Genomic DNA, 15,246 nt, shown 5'->3' on the forward strand with positions numbered 1-15,246 from the left:
GATGGCTGATTGAAGCCTTAAAAATAAAGTGTTTTTGGCTGATTTTTTTTCCTCTTTTGTAAGAAAAAAAATTATCCTTTGTTATAAGGGATATATCCCCTGTAACCCAAGAGAAATTGGACCATATATACTTGCATGTAAAAAAATAAATAAAATTTTATTTTAAAAAATTGATAATATGTAATAATTAGGACAGAGAGGGTTAAAATCTACCAGCTATCAAAAAAAAAAAAAAAAAAAAAAGCTTTCTTCACACAAATCAATTGTGTAATGATTATTTTGAAAAATATCTGACCTACTTAGAAAATAACTTTTAAGTTCTTTAGAAAAACTTATTTATAGCACATAATTAATGAATTTATCAGTGTAATACAAGGGAAATTACCCATTACACTCACCCCTTTATTAAATCAAGTCCCCTCAGAAACTATAATTAGTAACATTTCATAAAACTGGATCATAGATCTACAAGAAACCTTCAAAGGCCATGAAGTTCACCTCCCTCATTTTTTGGTCAGTCCCCTCAGAAACTCTAATTAATAACTTTTAATAAAACTGAATCATAGATCTAGAAGAGACCTGCAGAGGCCATGAGGGCCACTTCCCTCATTTTTTTGGTCAGTCAATTTTCAGTTATGTCCAACTCCATGATCCCATTTGGGGTTTTCTTGGCAGAGATGTTGGAATGGTTTGCCATTTCCTTCTTCAGCTCATTTTACAGATAAGGAAACTAAGGCAAACAGGATTAAGTGACTTGCTCAGGGTCACAAGTCTCCCTCTCCCTCATTTTACAGTCAAAAAACAAAGGCCAAGGAGGTTAAATGGCTTGCCAAAGATAATAGTCATACTATTATTGTAATAGTAGTAGGATATGAGCTCAGGTCCTCTGACTTCAAAGTGAATGTTCTTTACTCATATCCTAGCATATACAAAACTTAGCAAATAAAAGTTATATAAAATAATTTTAAGAAAGAGGAATATATTTATGTCTATCTCACATATAAGAGGCAGCATGACAGTAGAAGGAGCCAGGAAAACATGAGGTCAAGTCCAGCCTGTGACTACATAACTTTAATACAACCATACTCTCAGCAATACATCCATTTTCTGGGGTCATAAAATTACTAGTAGGTCTTGAATAGAAGCAAATATTTCAGAGCTTCTAAATGGTTGAATGGGGCACTTATATCATAAAGATAGTGCCAAGTTGGGCAAATCACTGTGTCGTGGAGGATCCCAGACACCTTTGTGACTAAGACCAAAAGTTGGAGAACCACTGACAATCTGCATAGAGAGACAAGTTTTCCTTACCAAGACTTCTATATGCTAGGAAAACCACAAGTGTGAACCAAAAAAGTGTATGTGTATATGTGCATATACACAAATATATGTATTCAATACACGTGTGCATACATGTATATACTCACACATGTGCTCATATATGTATGTGCATGTGTACACGTGTGTGATCAGGATATGCGTTTATACATAAAAATTATATGCATATATATGTATATGTGCATATGCATATGTTTATATATATACTGCATTTATGTGTACATCTTTTATTTATACATATAGACACATCTATAAATATCTATATTTATATAAATATATAAATTATAAATATTATAATATAAATATCTATATTTATATACATATGTGCATATCTATATTTATATACATATAAACATATGTATGTATTCTTAACACATCACAATGCCTAGCACAAAGTGATTAATAAATACTTGTTGACTTAACTAAATTCAGTTTTGTCAATAGTTTGATTGTAATCAGCCAAAAATTTAATCTTATATGTCTCAATTATTCTTTGTCCACCTTAAGATAGTCAATTGTAGAGTCATGTGGCAAGGTCTAGAATCATATTGATATAGCATAGTGAAATCACTAACATAGATAGAACTACATACAGAGGTATTTAGCACATATACTATAGGTGTTATGCCTTTCCTAAAGGTTTACAAATTTTTTGATCAAAATGAACTTTCTGACATTTACACAATCAAGTCAAATATTTAGATTTAATTAAATTCAGGTATGTATTTCTCTGACAACTCAGAAAGAATTTATATCTTTAGGTTAGTTCTCAAACTTTTTGTTTTCAGAAAATTTTAACATTTTAAAAAATTACTGAATACTTGAAAGAGCTTTTGTTTATATGGGTTTTACATTACTGATATCTATCACATTAGAAATTATGATGTATTAATATTATATGTCTATGTTACTACTCAACTTCTAAATTGGATAATGTACTTTGTACATTAAAGTGCTTTATAGTCTAAAGCAAAATATAAATATTATTATTAATTGACGTTCAAGCATCATCTCTCCAAGAACTAGTTGGAATAATTGTATATGAGTTGGGAGTAAGGAAGTCCAGGATTCAAATCTCACTTTTGCTATAATCTCTGGGATTCAATGGAAAAATAAGGAGATTGAACTAGATGGCCTCTAAATCTCGGATGAGTGTGGTAAAATCCCTGATGTTCAGAGGTTTAATGCGAATGGCACTCAAAAACAATTTAAAACAAGTTACTTATGCAAGGTACTAATTGTTAAACATTTTAAAAATACAGTTCTGCATCAAGTTTACTAGTCATGCATTAATAGCTTTCTGAGAAGCTTGGCATAATTTAAGAAAAAGAAAAAAGCCTGCCATCTAGCAGAGGGGGTGGAGGGAGGGAAGCGAAAAGTCAGAACAGAAGTGAGTGCAAGAGATAATGTTGTAAAAAATTACCCATGCATATGTTCTGTCAATAAAAAACTATAATAATAAAAAAAAAGAAAAGAAAAAAAGCTGATTTTGAATCTCAGATTCACCACTGTGTGATCTTAGATGTTCCTACCTACTCATAGAATTTCATCTTTCTTACCTATAAAAGCCAGGCTAATAATATTTATAGTGCTTCCTAAAGGTTTACAAAATATTTTGATCAAAATGAACTTTCTGACATTTACATAATCATGTCAAATATTTAGATTTAATTAAATTCAGATATGTATTTCTCTGATAACTCCTTTAAAGAATTGTTTGGATTAAGTAGAGGCTGGGGCGGGGAGGAGGGGGGAAGGAAGGAAAGGGAGAGGGAGAGAGAAAAGGAAATGGGGAAGAGGAGGGAGAGGAAAAAGGAAGGGAGGGGGAGGGAGAGTGGGAGGAAGAGAGGAAGGAAGAGGGAGAGGGAGAGAGATCATTCAACAAGAAAGCATTGTAAAATGTTAGTTGTTAGTTATTATTTTGCTCATAATTTACAACACATTCTTTTTCCAATGGATAGATTTGATTCTTTAATTTGTTTGTTATTGGTGGGTTCCCTATTTGAGACTGAATTGCTTTCTCAAGTCCAGGCAGGATCCCTTTGAGTCAAGCCTCAGATCAGCTTGACAGATCTCAATCAAAGCTGCTCACGTGGCTCACCTGGACAGGAGCAGGTTTTGTAACAACACAGAGGAATTTGTCTAAAGACTGTTTCTCCATATCTTTTCAGAGACGTAAATTCATTTCAAAAACAAACGGAAAGAACATTAAGAGTAAACTAGATGAAGATTTTAGCTGCCTCTTGGGGAATAATGCAAGTATCAAACAAAAGAGATCAAATTCTGTTTTTTTAGTGACTGCATTTTGAATCCTGCCATCATCACCAACATTTGGGTTTATAATCTAAATGAATGAAAAGAAAAAACCATCAGTAACACTATAAATATACATTTTTCGCTTCCTAGTTTGCAGCAAGTTCCCTTCATTGTATCCATTATTTTTCATGCACTCAAAGCAAAACCACACATTTCTATCACATCCTCATACACACACAAAAGGGCATACTGACATGGTATTAAAAAAAAAGGGAGGGGGCAATTTTACCACTAAAACCAACTGGTCAGATGCTACTAAAAGAGTTTTACAACTTAACAGTACCCCCTAGTGCAGCAAAACAAATAAGCAGGGATTCATACAGAGAAAAAACCTAGCTGAAAAAGAAAGGGACATGATAAGTCTAAAGGAACTTTAATAAATGTAACTGGTTAATTAATTGGCTAGTTAATCTATCTGGTTAAACTTTAGACTGGCAAGAAAAATTGTGTTTGTAGAACTCACAGAACATCCCACTTTATTCTATAATACTAATGTTCTCTTAACTTTATGCTAGGGGAAGCAAATTATCCTGTACTGTTCCTTTTCTCCTCTGATACTGCTACCATCTTGGTGCAGGCCCACCTCATGTTACACTTGGCTGCCTCTTGGTCTCTCTTGTTCCAGTCCATCCTCTATTCAGCTACCAAAGTGATCTTCCTTAACACTGGTTTAATCATGTCACCTCCCCTAGTCAAACTCCAGTGGCTTCCTTTCACCTCAACAATCAAGTTTAAAAGCCACTCTTTGGCTTTTTAAAGCCCTTCATAACTTGACCCTTTTCTATCTTTAGTCCTTTTATGCTGTACTTTCCATCCTGTGCTTCAGGACCCAGTGACAGTGTTCTCTCTTGCTATTCCTTGAATACACAAGACTCCATACCCATATTTTATACTTTCACTGGCTGTGTCCTCCATGCCTAAAATTCCCTCCTCCAACTCTACTTTTTGGCTCTTCTGGCTTCCTTCAAGTCTCAACTGATGTCCCAACTTCTACAAGAAGCCTTACCTAGTTCTTCTTATACTTAATGACTTCTCTCTGAGATTCTTGCCAAGTTAAACTGTCTATATATTTTGTTTGTATTTAGACATGTGAATGTTGTCTCCTCTGCTAGACTATGGAGAATCTTGAGAGCAGGGGTTGTCTTTTATCTTTCTTTGTATCTTCAGTACCTAAAACAGTGCTTGACACATAATAGATGCTAACATGGTAGATAGAATGCCAGGCCTGGATCAGGAAAACTTACATTACTGAAGTCAAATCCTGGCTCACACACTCACTCTAACTGTGTTTTGGGTAAGTCACTTTACCCTAGTTTCCTCATCTATAAAATGATCTGGAGAAGGAAATGCAAACCATTTTCTTTGCCAAGAAAACCCCACATTGGGTCAGGAAGAGTCAGACACAAGTGAAATGACAAAATAACAACAAAAAAGTGTGTTTATTGATTGCAACTAAAGGTCTTGGTGTATAGAGGCAGTGCCAAAAAAAAAAAGTCCATTTTCCATTTTTATGTAAGAATTATGCGAGCCTGCTTTAACTTTTATATAATAATAGTTGGTACCACTGAGGAATATAAGGAATCTCATCCCTCCTAAATCCCTTCCACCCTTCAAGCAAAAAGGAGAGTTTAGCCTCTGTGACCAGAGTTTGCACTCTCAGAAATACCAGGGATGCAGTGAGCTCATTCTTCCAAAGGAAATTTAAGAGAATCCTGAAATAAAGTTTTAGAGTTCTGCTTGAGAGAAGTAGAGAATTACTATGAAATTAAATGGTTTGACAAAGTACCTGCTTGAAGTTGGGACCAGATAATGTCTTGGTCCTCCTTCTATTTCCAGAATCTCCCAGTTTTGTAACCCTATTAATGGGTTGATCTGACTGGTCAGTCCCATCAACTTCTCTGTCCAAGAAGAAATGCTTTAAAAATCTCTTTGTAGAGTTTCACATAGTATCATGTAACCACCAAGAATAATACTGTTATTGAAAGATATGTCATAGCTCCCAGATTAAATTTAAATACATATTGGGGGAACAAAAGAATTCCTGCTAAGAAATGATGAAATTTATGAAATGCTGCTCTTTTTTTCTAGACACTGATATCAGTGAAGGTCTACATCAAAGAGTAAGGCCTACTGAGTCTACAATACTCCTAAATGTGATCTGAAGCAGAATAAAATGTAATTGAGAAATATTTAACAAAATAAATGAAAATACAGAAAAACAGATAATTATAAAGCTAATTCAATATGTAGCCCATAAGGATTTTTATATACATTTTAGAGGTTCTGTTTCTGTTTGATGATCACTAACACACATATACACACACACAAAAAGATTGAAAAACAAAACTCTTGTAACATATATCCACAATAAAGCAAAACAAATTCCCATGTTGGCTTTATCCAATAATGTGTTTCATTCTGCATATTAGTCTAACACCTCTCTGTCAGGAGATGGTTTGTATTCATCAGGGATTCTCTGGAATCATGGCTGATCACTGCATTGATCAGAGTTCTTAAGTCTTTCAAAATTGTTTTTACAAGTTGATGTTGTAGTTCAAATTATTATCCTGATTCTGTTCACTTCATTCTGCATTAGTTCATAGAACTGTTCATAGTTCTCTGAAACCACTTCTCTCCTCACGTATGAAAGCACACTTGAAGACAGGTACTGTCTTTTACCTCTTTTTTTGCATATCCAGTGCTTAGCACAGTGCCTAGCACATAACAAGTGCTCAACAAATACCTGTTGATTCAAAATGATTAGTTAGAAAAACTTTTATTAAGCATTTACTACATATGGTGCTGAGAATACCAAAAAAAAAATTTGGTCCTAAACCTTACATAATATACATTCTCATGGGGGAGATATATAAGTAATTATTACATATAAGATACATACAGAAGGGCAGCTAGATGGCTCAGTGGATAGTACCAGTTCTAAAGTCAGGAGGGCCTAAGTTCAAATCTGACCTCAGATACTTAACACTTCCTAGCTGTGTGACCCTGAGCAAGTCACATAAACTGAATTGCCTCATACACACGCCCCAAAAAAGCCAAATAGAAAACTTTATATTTGCTCCTCAGAGTAATAAAAAGTCAGAGCAACACCTTAGGAAGATCACTTTGGCAGGTGTATGAAGGATTGACTGGGAATAAGGAGAGACTCAAGACAGAGAGACCCCGTATGTGATGAGGTCCTGAGTCAAGATGGGAGGTTTGTAAGTGGAGAGACAGGGAACCTAAACAAGAGATATTGTCAAGGTAGAGCAGCAAGATGACAAATGATTGGATATTAATTCACCTACTTAACTTGTCAGATATCCATGGTAAAATATCATTTATAAACTCCTTGAGGGCATAGACTGCCTTTTGCCTCTTTCTATAATTACTAGCTGGCACATAATAGGCACTTGTTTATTGAGCAATGGTTTGAGAGATCAGATTCTGTTGTCATGAAAAAGGAGAAATCTTCACCTTATGAGCTAGATACCCACAAGCAGGTTCTGTAGTCTACAAACGATTTCTTATTTATATCTTGATATTTTTTGAAACTTTTTTTTGACATCTGTGATTTTCTAGAGCAGTGTGCAACTTTCAATGAAAAGACAATGTAAATTAGTTTAGAAAAATAAAATGACAGTGTTGAATCTGTCTCCAGTAGGTCTTCTCTAGCTCTTTTCCTCCTTCCTCCCACATATTTGGCCAGGTTGGAAAAAAAAGGGAAGGAAGAATCTGTATAAGTATGGCTATTGTGTTTTCTAGATAGAATCTTGGAACCATGTGGTATAAATGCTAACAGGCCAAACTTTTCCCTTCAATCCCCAGCCCTAAAATATTTTCATGGTTGTAAAACTCTTGACAGCAAATCATATCGGGTCTTATACAGCTGTCATCATTTCTAAATTGTGTGGTCTCTTCTTCCCCTTCCCCTTTGTTATTGACTATTTAAATTTCTTGAGGGGTTGGGCAGAAGGCAGAGATGGGGAAGCAATTGGAAATGGGAAGGCAATTGGAGTTGTGACTTGCTCAGAATCACACAGCTTAATTACATGTCTAAGTTGGGATGACTTTACATTTCGAGTGATTAAAAATAGTCAGTTGGAGAGATCACCAGATCTAGATTTAGGTGGAAGGGAGAAGTCATCAAGTCCCAACACCAGATTCCCTGACTTTATATCCCATACCTATGCACTGTACCACACTGATTTTGTGTAAAGACAGGCAGACTAAAAATACATTGTGTATTGCTATGTATAGCTGTTTATTGTGTACAGCTATGAATTGATCCAAACATCCTAGAAAGCAACTGAAATTATGCTAATTGTTAGAGACGATTGGTAATGTAACATTAGGAAAACCGAGTTCAAATGCAGGCACAGACACTGTGTGACCTCTAAGCAAGTCATTTAACCTGTTTGTCTCAATTTCTTTAACTATAAAATGGAAATAATTATAGCTCCCATTTCAAGAGGTTGTTTTGAGTTAACTCAATGAGTTATAAAAAGCACATAGTATGTGTTATATTCAAATTCTCTTCCCCTTAATAAAAATGAACTAAAATTGTCATACCTTTTTGATGTAAATTGAGATCTTTTGGGGGGGAATAATGTAAAATGTGTCCCCTTAACCTTTGGGGTGAATCCTGAAACTGTCCCCCTTCTCAAGGAAATTCCTGAGTCTCAAACTCTCCTCTGAAAGAGGCCCACCCTTCAGGGCAGTTAAGTAGTCTCATTCAGGGAAATCTTGGCCAGGGACGCGGTGATACCCTCTATAGAGTTGAAGATTGGTCCAATAGCTCAAACTCCCAGTTAAGTGACTTTATTCAATTGGAGATCTCAGCCTCATAGTCAGCCTGATATTGGAAAGCCCAACCCCAAGGCCAAGATTTACCTGACATAATCAATGGTTAATCAAACTGTCTTTGCAAACATCCTATACAGGACCATACCCACTGTTGGAAGATATTTTCTTCTCAGTGTAACCCACATTTGCTACATTCCCTGCCTTCTAAGAAGGCTGACTTCCTAGCAAGCTGTCTTCTTAGGGGAAATTAATCACTTTTTGCCACACAGATTTTGGGTTTGTGAATTCTTTCACATAGGCCCGACCTGTGGCTCCTATCAGAGGGGATCTCCCACCCAAATTCTTGCACCTCATCATTTGGTTCCCCGACCTCATCATTTTGATCCAGATGCTGCCATAAGACATATACCATAAAAAGATCAAAGATAAAAAGATCCCATATACTCATATACATAGTGGCAGTTATTATACAATGGGAAAGAATGGGGAATAAAATTGGTGTGCCTTGAGAGGGGGATTGCTAAACAAATTTTTATGGGTTCATATGATGTGTTCAAAGATATGTTTGAGTCTTAAAATTTTGTAACTGAAAGTGTCATCTTTCCTTTGGGAAATGTATCTGAAGTAATATTAGAAAATATATGTATTTGTATATGCTTTTATGCATAGCATACTAATAATTGAGGCCTTTTTTCTTATATTAGGTCCTTCATGTATTAAAAGTTATTCTCCCTTTCCTTACTATAGAATCTGGGTCACCAATGATTTATAGAATCCAAAAGGGGGAAGGGGGGGGGGGGGGAAGAGTGTTATAAGTAGTCTCATCAGAAGGCCCTTGATACTCACTTGACTCACTCAAAAGCTATCCTCCTTAGAACTAATTGAACAATTTAAAAGAAACAACTCCTAAAAACTCCTCTCCATATTAATTGGCTACTATTTTGTATACTTAGGTCGTTTTAATTCACCTTTATTTCTATTGTTTTAACTTTTAAAGTTAGCCAAGGTTTCCTATATCTCCAATTATAACTTCATAGATATGTTAACCCAAATAGGTCCATAAAACATGGAACTGCGGATAAGACCCTACACGTTTCCTCTTGTTAACCAACCTAAGTAGAGTTAGGAAACTTTCCAATCCCATCTTCTCATCTCCCTCAGTTAATTACTATTGTTAAAAATCTCAAAGAATATATCTGAAGAAGGTAACCAACAACATCTTGCTCATAATCAATCACAACCTGAACATACCTGAAAAGAATTGAAGGAGGACTATGCTAATAAATGTTTAACAATTGGCTTTCCAGGGGAAAAAATTACAATGTGCTTTTTAGTTTAATCTGCATTTTTTACATTTTCTCCATCACTTTCATAAATCTAGACAAAATAAATCCTGACCTGTGGCACTTAGTAATTTCTGAAGTGTAAATACACTAAAATTTCAACAACTGTCTCTCCCATGCCAGTCCAAGCCAGCTCTAGCACTCTCTGGGTAAACCCTTAACACATATCAGAGAAGGAATTTTTCCTATATAAAAATGGACAACGATCTCTATATGACTGCCACATTACCATCTAGATATGTCAATCTGGGTACAGATTTGGAGACTCATGGGGCTCTTCCCCATTTCTCATCTCCAGCCCACCTGATGCCTTGTTTGGCTGGACAGAGCATCTTTAATAAATAAATAATAAATGAGTACCCAATCAATCATTCAAAAGATTTTTGCTGTCAAATTAGGCAAATGAAATAGGTGAGAGTTGGTGGCAATTAAAAAGGGAGAAACTGATCAAGTTTCTAGTTTCAAAACTCCTCAGATTCATATGCAAAATTTCCATTCAAATTGGTACATATTGGTTCTAATTCACAGGGGTCATGGGATCTTGAAGAGTTACAACCCTAAACTGGGCAAAGTAGTTAGCAACTCATTCTATGGGACAGGGTGAAAGAGGAATCTGATTCTACCTACCCCCATCCCACAAGATATTCATTACCTGTGCTAGTTCCAGCCCTGAGCAGGTCCTTGCTTTCCCGACAATGTTGTAGCTTCTTTCATATTGAGCTTCTCTGTAGTAACTTTAAAGCTAGTGTTAAAATGTTTCCTTAACTGAATCATCCTCAGGAGAGATGTTTTCTCCCAGAAAGATGAGAGCAGTGAGTGAAGAAACAATTAAAATGTTTAATTGAAAAAATGTGATCAAGTGGTGACAAAGACGAAGAGCATTTCAAAGCCACAGGATGTCATCAATATGTTAATGTCCTGCTGACTTTTTCCTTTTTTATGTCTGATCTCCTCTTATTCCAAAGATGACAAGGACCATGAGGGGTCAATTCTAGTAGCAATTGATTGAAATTAAAATACATACTTTCTATTAACGGTAAACTACAAAAATGAGAAATAATGTTATTAAGCACTTTCTCAATATTATTCTTTTGTCTATTTTGTTTTGGTTTTTTTTTTTTAATTAAAGCATTTTCAAAACATATGCATATAATGTAAACTGTCCCCCTGACCTTTGGGGGGAAAGGGTTGGAAAGGCCCCGATGTAAACTGTGTCCCCTTTAATCTTTGGGGAAAGGGTGGTCCCGAGTCTCAAAAGCTCTTGGCCTCTGGGAGGGGCCCCACCCATTCACAGGGGAAACTCCCAGATAAGTAATCTCATTCAATAGAAATCTTGGCCTGGGCACGGTCAAAGTCCTCTATTGAGTTGAAGATTAGTCCCTCAAATTGCTCCTCGGGGTCAAAATAAATCCAATATAAGCAGAGACCTGTCAATCCATTGCTGCTAATTCCTCATTAGGAATGCCCACTGAGTTATTTTTTGGTGTAAACTAATCTTAGTAAAAGTCCTAACAGGATTTTGCCCACTGATTAAGGTATTTTCTCTTCTCAGCGTAATAAACCCATTCTTGCCACAAACCCCCAAGCCTGTATTCATTCAGGATTGCAAATTCTTTCCGCAAAGCTTGCAGACTGGCCAGGAGATCCCATTGCTGTCAGGGGATCTCTCAACCCTCATTTCTCACACCTCAACACATGGGTAATTTTTCAACATTGACTCTTGCAAAAACCTTGTGTTACAAATTTTCTCCTTCTTTCCCCTATTCCCTCCCCTAAATGGCAGGTAATCCAATATATATTAAACATGTAAAATATATGTTAAATCCAATATATGTATACATATTTATACAATTGTCTTGCTGCACAAGAAAAATCGGATCAAAAAGGAAAAAAAATGAGAAAAAATAAAATGCAAGCAAACAACAAAAAGTGAAAATGCTGTGTTGTGATCCACACTCGGTTCGCACAGTCCTCTCTCAGAATTGTAGATGGCTTTCTTCATCACATGTCTATCTATTTTGGAAGAATATAATTGAGAGATTGAATATTTTTGATAGACAGTACTGATTATATTCATATAAAATGTATTAATGAAAATATAGAATTTTTAAAAGATCAAAAATGGTTAAGTAAATTGAAATACATGAATGTAATTAAATATTACTCTGTTATAACAAATAACAAATATGAATATAGAAAAACATGAAAAGATGTGAACTGTGAACTGATGCAAAGGGAAATAAGAAGAATCAAAAAAATTATGTATACAATGATTAAAACCACAAAATAGTCAGAAGTGAATGTTCCAAAATTGTAAAGCATAGCCTGGCCCTAAAGATATATGAAAGGCACCTTTCATTTGCAGGGGAAGGGGGAGGGAGACGGCATCCCACAGGTGTGAAACATTGCAAATATTGTCAGACTTTTTTTTCTTTAAGAAAATTCTTTATTAGATGAGATTAACTCTGTAAAGGAGGAAGAGAAAGGGTAAAGGAAAATTATATAAATATGCAATATACATACATAATTAAATATATAATTGTATCTATAAATTCATTTTGTAATATATTTGTACATATAACTGTAATTGATATTTGAATGAAAATTGCCTATATCAGTATTGTTTAATTTTAACTTGGAGAAAATGTATATTTACAAATAACAATGTAAAAACAAAAAGTATCAATATTTTTTAAAAGTTAAAGCACATTCATTACTACTTTCTCTTTATGGTCAACTACAAACATAATTAAAGCATCAAGACATTTAAGACTTTAAGACTCTCTTTAAGGTGATTTTGAAAGATATCCTCTGTTTGATTTGGTTAATGTTCAAGCTATCTTTCTGGAGGTCCTTTGGACCAGCCTTGGTTTCAGTAGAAACCATGAGAATAGTCAGGAATAAAGTATAAAGTCTTTATTGTCTCCTTCAGTCTCCCAATCAGAATCAGTCTGCTCGTCTCTTCCTGCAGTCTGACTCACAGTCTAACTGACTGTCCCCGGTTTCTTCCAACACTCTGCCAGTCTTCCCCATAGTGCAAGAGACAGGAGAGCCACCACCAGGATAATCAAAGATAGAATGTCTGTGACTGAATTTGTGCTGTTTAAAGATCCTATTACAAACTATTACATCACCATGCTAAGTACTAAGTATATGTAAACTAAATAACCATTGTCTTTTCAGTTCCACTGAAGAACACCTGGTTTCAACTATACTTCTCTAGAGTTCTGCGCTCTACCGATTTGAGTACTTGAAGCATAGTACCAATTACATTAAAATGGATCAATAAAAATGTTAACTTTTTTAAAACACAAGTTCTTAGAAGGATAGGCATCATTTTTCAAGTGTGTATCCTCAGCACTTCATATATAGTAACTTAATAACAATACTGAGTTCCCAAAATAGGGGAGGGAATATAATGCCTACAGATAAAATGTAGAAAGAATGCATCACCTAGTGTCCAACCTTAAGACAAGCTATACTTCTCTTTAGTCAGACAGTAGTTTAAAATAAGGACCTTTTTACCCTAATAGATTGCCATTTACATTAGCCCTGAGTCAATCAGGATCCTAACAATGAGCAATTGTGGCTTGTGACCTTGTTGACTAATCAGTGAGAGTCAAAAGCTTTTGCTTGGATTTAAGATATGATCCTTAAGAAACCTAGCTGGAAAGAAGGAGCTGGAAAATGAAAGGATGTCCATCAATTGGAGAATGGTTGAGTAAATTGTGGTATATGAATGTTATGGAATATTATTGTTCTGTAAGGAATGACCAGCAGGATAAATACAGAGAGGACTGGCGAGACTTACATGAACTGATGCTGAGTGAAATGAGCAGAACCAGGAGATCATTATATACCTCAACAATGATACTGTTTGAGGATGTATTCTGATGGAAGTGGATCTCTTCGATAAAGAGAGCCTTAATTGATCAAAGATGGACAGAAGCAGCTACACCCAGAGAAAGAACACTGGGAAATGAATATAAACTGCTTGCATTTTTGTTTTTCTTCCCGGGTTATTTATACCTTCTGAATCCAATTCTCCCTGTGCAACAAGAAAACAAGAAAGTTCTGCACACATATATTGTATCTAGGATATACTGCAACCCATTCAACATGTAAAGGACTACTTGCCATCTGGGGGAAGGGGTGGAAGGAGGGAGGGGAAAAATCGGAACAGAAGTGAATGCAAGGGATAATGCTATAAAAAGTTACCCTAGCATGCATTCTATCAATAAAAAGTTATTAAAAAAAAAAAAAAACCTAGCCAGTAAACTCCAAAATATCTTGGGGGAGTGCAAGAGCATCTATAGGTATGATGTAAGAAAGAGGAAGGAAGGGAGGAAGGGAAAGAAGGGAGGGAAAGAGGAAGAGAAGGAGGGGAAGAGGGAAGGATAGAGGAAGGGGAGGGAGGGAGGGAGAGGAGGAAGAAAGGGAGGGACAAAGGGAAGGGAAAGAGGGAGAGAGGGAGGGAGGGGAGAAAAGGAGAAAAGGAAGAGAGGGAGGGAGGGAGGAGAAAAGGAAGGAAGGAATGAAGGAAGGAAGGAAAGAAGGGAAGGAGGGGAAGGAAGGAAGGAAAGAAAGGAGGGAGGGAGGGAGAGGAAGCCATTGAAGACTAAACAAAGGTATCACCGTTGCATATTCAGACATGAAAAATCTAAAATCTAAAATTTGAACAAGTTATACTCAGAATTTATTTACTCTAACCTATACAAGAACAATACCTTCTATGTGATCAAGTAGTCATCCAGCTTCTCCTTGAAGACTTTTAGTGATGGAGTAATCACTGATACAAGTCAGCCCATTCCAATTACTGCATCACTCTTATCATTTGAAAGTTTTCCCTTATATGAAAGTTTCAATCTGCCTGTCTAATTTCTAGACATGACCCCAGTTCCACCCCTGAGGCCATGATCAAGTACTATCTTCCATCTGACAGTCTTTTCTCAATGCTACTCAAATCCTCCACCCATCCTCAACCCAATTGAGTTTTTTTCAATTGATTCTCAAGTCATAGATTCTAGTCAAAGTTGAACTAATAAAATAATTCATGAGGTGCTTTCTTTCCTTCCCTTAGAAACAAAAGCTACCTTAATTGTGAAGTAGCTCATGGGCAGTTGAATGCTAGAACCAACTGGCTCAGAATGGATTGTTAAATTTTGGGGGGATGATTATTTATACCTCAGAAATTGGCAAACATTACAAATCAGGGTCTGATTTATTGTTTTATTAATTATCTAGACTTAAGAGTGGTGGGAAAAATGTTAATAATGCAGATTAAATTTCCATCTCTTGTGTATATTTTACCCCATAAATGTAGTTAAAGAATTATGAGTATATTCCTGCCTCAAGGTAAACATTTTCTCAAAGAAAATACTTGTTGTTGATATGAACCTGAAAACGAAACTACTAATAATTATCATTCTTGTCCCTTTATATAGGT

Source organism: Antechinus flavipes, chromosome 1 (genome assembly GCF_016432865.1).
Source record: "Antechinus flavipes isolate AdamAnt ecotype Samford, QLD, Australia chromosome 1, AdamAnt_v2, whole genome shotgun sequence".
Taxonomy (NCBI): Eukaryota; Metazoa; Chordata; class Mammalia; order Dasyuromorphia; family Dasyuridae; genus Antechinus; species Antechinus flavipes.